This window comes from Anoplolepis gracilipes, chromosome 15, assembly GCF_047496725.1.
Source record: "Anoplolepis gracilipes chromosome 15, ASM4749672v1, whole genome shotgun sequence".
In the NCBI taxonomy this organism is placed as follows: Eukaryota; Metazoa; Arthropoda; class Insecta; order Hymenoptera; family Formicidae; genus Anoplolepis; species Anoplolepis gracilipes.
This window is the reverse complement of record NC_132984.1, coordinates 6,678,949-6,687,099: the sequence shown is the minus strand read 5'-3', so window position 1 is coordinate 6,687,099 and position 8,151 is coordinate 6,678,949. Positions and strand designations below refer to the sequence as shown.

At 41.0% G+C, this 8,151-nt stretch overlaps 1 pseudogene; it reads right to left on the bottom strand.

Moving 5' to 3' along the window:
- Positions 1–4,919: 4,919 nt before the first annotated feature.
- Positions 4,920–7,935, bottom strand: LOC140674049 (uncharacterized; annotated as a pseudogene).
- Positions 7,936–8,151: the final 216 nt, after the last annotated feature.

Below are 8,151 nucleotides of genomic sequence, written 5' to 3'. Positions count from 1 at the left end.
TATGTGTCGTGTGTTGCAGCTGTTTGTATGTGTGTCTGTTCGTACGTATGTCTGTACCTCGCATAACGCTTGGCTGTCTATGTGATGTGTCGGATGACTTCTTTCGCATACATGTTAGTTGTCGTTTCGCATACATTTTGCTAATTCGCTTTCCGTGGTTGTAAAATACGTTCGACTATCGGTGTCTATCGCTATTATCGGTTGGCTTACTTCTATACATATAAATATGTCGTCTTGTTTATGGACGGGTAGAGGGATTGTTTTTATTATCTTGTATGTAGGGTACATTATTAATGGAAATCTTACTATCGTAATTATTCCTATACTATCGTAGTATGCGCTTATTTTTATAAATTTCTCGATCTCTCCCCAATTTTCTGGTGCAATGTTGAACGGAAAGTGCGTTCCTTGCGGTATTTGTGCCGCGATTTCTTTAAGATTATTTATTATGGTTTCGATCGGTAGTACTCTTATGTTTATTATTCCGCTTTTCGCGCTATTTAAATGCGATATCGGTAATATCCGTTATTAATCTTCTGATGATCGCGTTTAATACGATGAAATGTTCGTCCATCTCTTCTCTGTGTCCGAATCCTGTTTTCATCTGTATCCAGCTTTGTCGCATTTTCTCTGTCACATTTAAAAACTTGTCTTCATTTTCTTGTATTATTTTTTCTGATTCTTCTACGTGTGCAATGGTTGCGTTTAACACTTTAATTTGATTCTTCAACTCATGCTGTAGTGTTTGTTGATTTCCTTCTAGCATTTTCAATTGTTCGTTGATTATTTTTTCGTCGTCGGCATCCATCGTGCCGAATAGCGTTTTGGCTATGGTTCCTAGTCCATCTACGAGTCCTCTCCTTGTTTTCTTTGCTAACTGATAGGTCGTTCTTGGACGTGTTAATAGAGTTACTGATTTTTCGTACTCTTGTTCTGTCAGTTGCAGTAAGAGGCTACAAGTTCTTTTCATTTTTTCTTCCAGAGGTTTATCATAGCATAACGCTCTCGTTTGCGCCATGTATCCTACTAACTGCTCTTGTCGGTGATCTATTGCGGAGATGTCCGTTTTGATTACCATTTTCCATGTGGACTTTACTTGATTGATTTTTCCTATCTTCTCAAAATATGCCTGGTTCCTGTGAGAATTTTTCTATCTTCGTCGGTGTCAGCTTTTTCTGTTCTGACTGTGCTCCAAGTAATTAGACTCCTGTAATATAAATAGTATCATATTATATCACTGCGCTTTTTTAGAATGTTTCGTGCATTCTTTATTCGCGTTGCGCTTTTACACATGTAGCTGCTTTCGCTGTTCTTTCTTTGCTCTTAGTTAGTCTTCAGTCGCGATCCTGTATGGTTCCTTTCGCTTTGTGTTGGATTGTTTATTGTCGAGCAAGTTTCATGGCTCCCAACGCAGGTGACATTCAGTTTTCGAGTGATCAACAGATTGTGCGTGATAACGGTGAATTGGTTTCTCGCGAAGAGCCCGCGGAAGACCATTTTTCTCGCAGTTTTGTTCCGCGAGTGGTGCCTCGGGTTTCTGAGGTGGTGTTTGAGCCTATCCCGGACACGCCGTTTACCTCGGTGCCACCTCACCGGTTTTGGCTGTCAGGGCGCGGTCGCCACATTTGGGATCAGGGTGCCTTCCGGTATTACGGGTCTATATCGTTTCGTTCGCGGCCGTGGCGCTCCCTTTTAAGGTAAGCTGTATTTTATTTACATTTACTTCGCTTCTTTATCGCTTTCCTCTACGCGCGGCGCCGCCTACTATTCTAATTTTCGATGAACGCTTTTAATCGGTTTACGTGTACGCGTATCGTCCTTCTTTCCATTTTTATCGTATAGTTTAGTCCGAATTCTTTTCGGTAATTAGATAGGGTCCAAGCCATAGGGAATCTAACTTCTTTGATCGCCCTCTACGAACCGTTTTGTCGTGTAGCAGGACTTTCTTTCCTACTTTGAATGTAGTTTCGCGTGTCTTCTTATCGTAATTTTCCTTCGCTTTTATTTTTTCGTTGCGTAGGTGCTCCTTTGCGACTTGTTGCGTTGCGCGTAACTTTTCTCACAGTTCGTTTGCGTAGTCTTCGTACGTGTATGTAGATTTTGGCGGTTACGATAGAGTTGTCGGTAGGGTTGCTCTGTGTCCGTAAATTAGTTCGAACAATGTGAATCCTGTCGCTGTGCGGAGTAGTATTATACGTGAACATTGCGTATGGGATCCATTCGTCCCAGTTGGTTTGATCTGCGTTGATATAGTGTTGTAAATACTCGGCTAGTGTACGATGTGATCTTTCCAGCGCTCCGTTGCTCTCCGGATGATACGCTGTTGTTTGTATCTTTTCGATTTTTAACAATTTGTAAGTGTTTTTAAACATCTCGCTTAGGAAATTTGTTCCTTGGTCGGTTAGTATTTTTTCTGGAATACCGTACTCGAATATTATTTTCGTTGTAAATTCTTTTGCGATTGTGGCGGCTTCTTGGTTCGCTATTGGTATCGCGTTACTAAATTTTGTTAAATTATCTTGGAAGATTAAGATATACTTGTTTCCAGTATTTGTAGTTGTTAGTGGTCCGACTATATCTAGTGCACATTTTCCGAATGGCTTATCGGCAGTGTCCGTGATTATTAACGGTGCCTTATTTTTTTCTTGATAGTTTATTTCGTTGGCATAGTTCGCATTTCGCTATATAATTTTCGACGTCTTTTGTTATTCCTTTCCAATTATGCATTAGTCGAATTCGATTTATTGTTCGTTCGACTCCTTGATCTCCTCCTAGGGGTGCGTCGTGGTATTCGTATATCTTTTGTTTCTCCTCTTCCGTATATTCTTGCATTGTTCTCGCGTCGCGTGCCTCTTCCTCTTGAATTGCATTGATATCCGCTACGTGTCGACTCATCGTTTCTGTTCGCTGTTCCGGCTTTATGTATTATTACATAATTGTATTCTTCTAATTTAAGTCTCCATCGGGTCAATCGAGATCCGGGATCAGTGACATTAAATAACCACACTAACGATTTGTGGTCCATCACGATCGTGAATTTGGTTCCATATAAGTACGGTCGAAAATGTTTAATGGCCCATACTATAGGGAGTAACTCTTTCTCTGTCGTACTGTAATTCTGTTCTGCCTTTGTTAGTACTCGACTCGCGTACGCTACGGGTCGGTCTTGTCCTATCTGTCCTTGCGATAATATGGCTCCGATTGCATAGTTGGATGCATCTGTCGTCACTATAAATTCTTTTGTAAAATCTGAGTACTTCAGTACCGGTGCTGTCGTTAGTTTTTCTTTTAGTAATTCAAAGGCGTTCTGTTGCGCTTGCGTCCACTCGAACTTGTTTTCTTTTTTGGTTAATCTTGTGAGTGGTCTCGCTATCTTGGAAAAATTTTCAATAAATTTCCGATAATATCCAGCTAATCCTATAAATGCTTGTACATCCTTGACCTTTTTTGGCGTCGGAAAATTTTTTACAGCTTTTAATTTGGTTGGGTCGGGTGATATTCCGTTCTCCGTAATTATGTGTCCGAGATATGTCACTTCCTTTCTTAGAAATTCACATTTGTCGGGCTGTAATTTTAGTTTTCCTGTAATTTTTTTAGTACCTCGATTAATCTGTTATTGTGTTCCCTTAAACTAGCTCCAAAAATTACAATATCGTCTAAATAAACTAGACATTTTATTCCTTGCAATCCGCTTAACACGGCGTTCATTAATCGCTGGAATGTGGCGGGTGCGTTTTTTAATCCAAACGGCATTCTGTTAAATTCGTAGTGTTCATACGGCGTGGAAAACGCTGTTTTACTTTTGTCACTTTCTTCCATCTCGATCTGGTGATATCCTGATACCAGGTCGAGGGTAGTAAAATATTTTGCGTTCCCTAATTGATCCAATATATCCATAATATTCGGTAGAGGGAATGAGTCGCCTATTGTTAAGTCGTTTAATTTTCGAAAGTCTACCACCACTTTAAATTTTTGTTTTCCGGATGCATCTAACTTCTTCGGAACGACTAGTAAAGGTGCGTTCCATTGACTCACGCTTGCCCTAATTATTCCATTATTCAGCATCTCCTGCATTTGTCGATTGACTTCCGTCTTTTGTTTTTCTGGCAGTCGATATGGTCGTACGTTAACCGGTGCGCTATCTGCTCGTGTTGCAATTTGATATGTCACCGCGTTTGTACATGTGAGTGGCTCTCCGTCGGTGTGGAACACGTCACTGTATTCCTCGCAGATATCTCTTATCGCTTTTTCCTCTTCCTTATTTAGGCGTCCACTGCGGAGCTCTTCTAATATTTTCTCGGTCCGTCGTAGGCTTTTCTCCTCCGTTGTCGAATGTGCGAGATTTATCTCCGTTGCGTCTTCGGCTTCAATTTTCTCAATTGTTATCTGTGGCATTGTAATTTCGACTTCGTTTATGTTTGTATTCATTACGCTCGCAGGGCATAAGAATTTTTCGGGTTTGACTAGGCAGTTCCCTATAAATACGCCTGGTATTATTTCCTCTGCTTGGGTTACTCCCATCATGTCGATTGTCGTTGCCACTTGTACTATCGTCTCGCTCCGAAGCTGTAATGTGATCTTTTGATAAGGGTATAGTCTCAGTATATTTCGTCCGATTTTTAGCTGTTTCGTTGAGTAATTGCATATCGCTTCTTATTTTTTGAGAAAATCTATTCCTATTATTCCTTCATACTTAATCGGAAAATTGTCTTTTATGACATAAAATCTATGTTTTATTTTTTCATCTTCCAACTTTATCGTCGCATTTATTCGTCCAATGGTATATACCTGGTGTCCCGTCACGCCCGTGAGGGTTATTTTATCTTCGGTTATCATCGTTTCTCCTTTTAGATTTCTCACTTTGATAAGAGAAATGGCTGCTCCCGTATCGCATAATAAATTAATTTTTTCTCCTTTTTCCTCTCGCATGGGTAATGCAACTAAGTCTAGGCCTGTGTGTGAGTGAGGCATTCGTCTTACGTGTGATACGTGATACTCGGCGGCAGGTCGACGTTGCTTCTTATCTTCTTTCTCCTCCTCGTCGCTATTTCGAGCGGAATCAGATCTCTTTTTTCTTCTTTCATCGTCGTACCGATTTTTAATTTCCCGGCTGATTTCGTTTTGTACGATTAGGCTGGTCCTTATACGGTCGTCCGTGTAATATCCAACATTCTTCTTGCCTATGTCCGGTCCTTTTGCAATGGTTGCAATATTTATTCACGGTATTCACGCGCGAGGGTCGCTCCGGTTTTGATAATGAAAATCGCGTCGCGTATCGATTCGTCCGGCATTCTCGTCCGTAATGCCCCATTTTTCCGCATTTCTGCAGTTGTTTGCATTTCTGGCATTGTGCAGTTCTTTTATTATCATGATTATGCGCGGGCGTTGTAGCGTTCTTTGGTCGTGCGCCGGCACATGCCGATCCCTTGACCTTCTCTTCCGTGCTCGCGGCTGATATCGCTTCTTGCAGTGTCATGTATCCTCGAGAACGTACTACGGTTTTAATGTCGTCGTATAATCCGATTTGAAAATTCTCTAAGGCTTGCTGCTGTATTATTTTAAAAATTATCCGCTTGTGCTCCGTCGCATAATTTTGTCCGTCTAGCATCGACTCGTACAATTCTATTGCTAGTTTGTCTGTTCGAAGTCCGTATGCTCTCGCGCTTTCGGCGGTTTTCTGTTTTAGCGTATTGAACTCTATTTGCAAATGTGTCGTGTTCTTTCTACTAGCATAGCACGCTTCCAGTTCTTGCTTTAATTGTACAAAATTTCGGATCTTTCGCGTCTGAAAATCTAGCATCGCTCTGCCTTTTAATTTGGTACATAGTACGGCACCTAATAGAGTGACTTCGTCTAATAGATCAATATTTTCAACCGCGTACGTTGTCTCGCTTAAAAATTCTTGTAGTTTATTTGGCGATCCGTCGAATTCTGGTATTAGGCTTCGTGTCTCTTTCAAGGGTAAACTTTCGCGTCCTCAACGGTATCGTACATCGTCGGGCGAGTAGTCTTCTTCAATTTCGCGTCTGTGATTTGTTGGCGTTAGGCTTCTGTTATTTCGCGTTTCCTGTCTTTCGCGAATATAATCGATTTCAAGGTGTAAGTCCTGAATTTCCTGCATCAGCATTTGTATCATCTCTCTACTATTATCGTTTATATCGCTTGTTCCGAGTCTCGGTTCGACGTGTCTCTGTGTACGTGGTTCTGCCGATTCCTCGCTTATCTCGTGTAAGTGTTCGATTTCTCTATTGACCTCGTCGGCAATGACGTTCGGTTGAGCTACCGGAAGTGTTCGGATCATGTTTCTTCTCTCGCGGTATTTTAATTCCGGATTAAAAATACTTGAGTCGTAGGACGTTAATGAAAATTCGCGTCGGTGTGTCACACGGCTTGGTGTGCTTATCGCTGACTCGGCGTCGGATAACTGACCGTCTTGATTCGCGATTATGCTACGATCTATTTCGTTGACCGGGAGTTCGCGTTCTGCTAATACGTTCGCTCCGGGTTCGCTTTCGGAAGAACTTTCGCTTGAGTAATATGCCTCTAAATGTCTGCGCACTCTATTACTAAGTCTCTAAGTGCGGTTTTTGCTACTCTTTGCGGGCTTATATTAAACTATTGGCTTTTTCTGCCGATCCGCTGTGTAGCTACGATGCGTTCGCTCTATTATTTGGTCGTTTGTTTCGTCCTTCCGACATTCACGCGTTACAATAGTAAATTTTTCGTTCGACTTACATTAGTATGATGAACCGCATTTTATTTGATCGCTCGCTCTCGCTGTTTGAGGTAGATCGGTGCTTTCTCAGGTTGCAGTCCGGCTGTTGTCTCAGCGTACCGGGTGTTCGGGTTTCCTGGTTGTCTTCTCCGTTGTAGTGGGTGTGTTTGGTCCCGACGTCCTTTATTTCCCTTGCGTTACTTGTGCTGGCGTATCCCACCGCTGCCACCAATTAATGTTGTGCCCGTGCCGTGAGGATAAGGTCTTCTGGGATATTCGCCCAAAGAGTTGAAACTCAGGCAACAAATAAACGCACTCCGTACTTGTTTAGTAAAAGAATATATTTCGGTCGTACTGTTACACTATTCTCACACTACTGTCAACTCGCGTATTCGGTCGTATAGACGAACTGTGTAAATAGGTCGATAACTTAATTACGCGCGGCTCTCTTACTAGCGACTTTCTTACGAGCGACCGCGATGGGTCTTGCGATCGGTTTATATATCGCTTTAATTTCGAGAGTGGAAGGATGAGGTTTTTCGGGTCGGAGCGCGGGACGTGCTCCGTGCTCGGGTGTCGTAATGCTTATTCAGCTTGACCGTGACTTGCTTTCTTGTTGGTCACGTCTTATTTTTCTTTCTTAATTTTTCTATTTAAATCTTATTTAATTTTCTTATTTAATTCTTTTAATGCTTTGCTTTGCTTGCTTAATTTTAGTTTCTTATTTCTCAATTTTATGTATTTACTTTTCCTTTCCAGGTAAGTGTATCGGGTTACGACAACATCAAAGCAAGATTCTTAAAGGAGAAATTTTCATTGCTTTTTATTATAGAACATAATACAACTATTTTTATTATATAAATTTAAATATAATAATTAAACATAAACATAAATATAAGTATTAAATATATAAATAATCTCTATTAGTGAAGTGCTAAGAATTTCTAAAATAAGCTTTTTCAGATCTTACACTACACAATCTCAGATTTATAGAAAATTTTACAGATTTCTGTTCTAAAGTTATCATCAGACGTAAACATATGAATTTTGGTGGCAGCGGTGGGATTGTTATAGTGATCTACCCTTTAATAATTATATTGTTTAATGATTTTTAGTATACAGAATGTCCGAAAATTCGCGCAATATCCTTTAAGGGAAGATAGAGAGTATTATTCTGAACAGAGAAGTCCTGTATCATTTCACGATTTTCTCAATATTTAAGAAAATATTAATTGTAAAAGATCAGCTAATGAAGTGCCGCGAGAAGCTCGCGGCGCGAAGACGCTTCCCATTGTTACTTGATACTAGGCCCGCGACGAAGCAGTGGGAGGAGCGCTTTGCGAGCGCGCTTCGCTATGACAACCAAAAAAATTATACACATAATGCACGCTCGCAAAGCGCTTCTCCCACTGCTTCGTCGCGGGGCTAGTATCAAG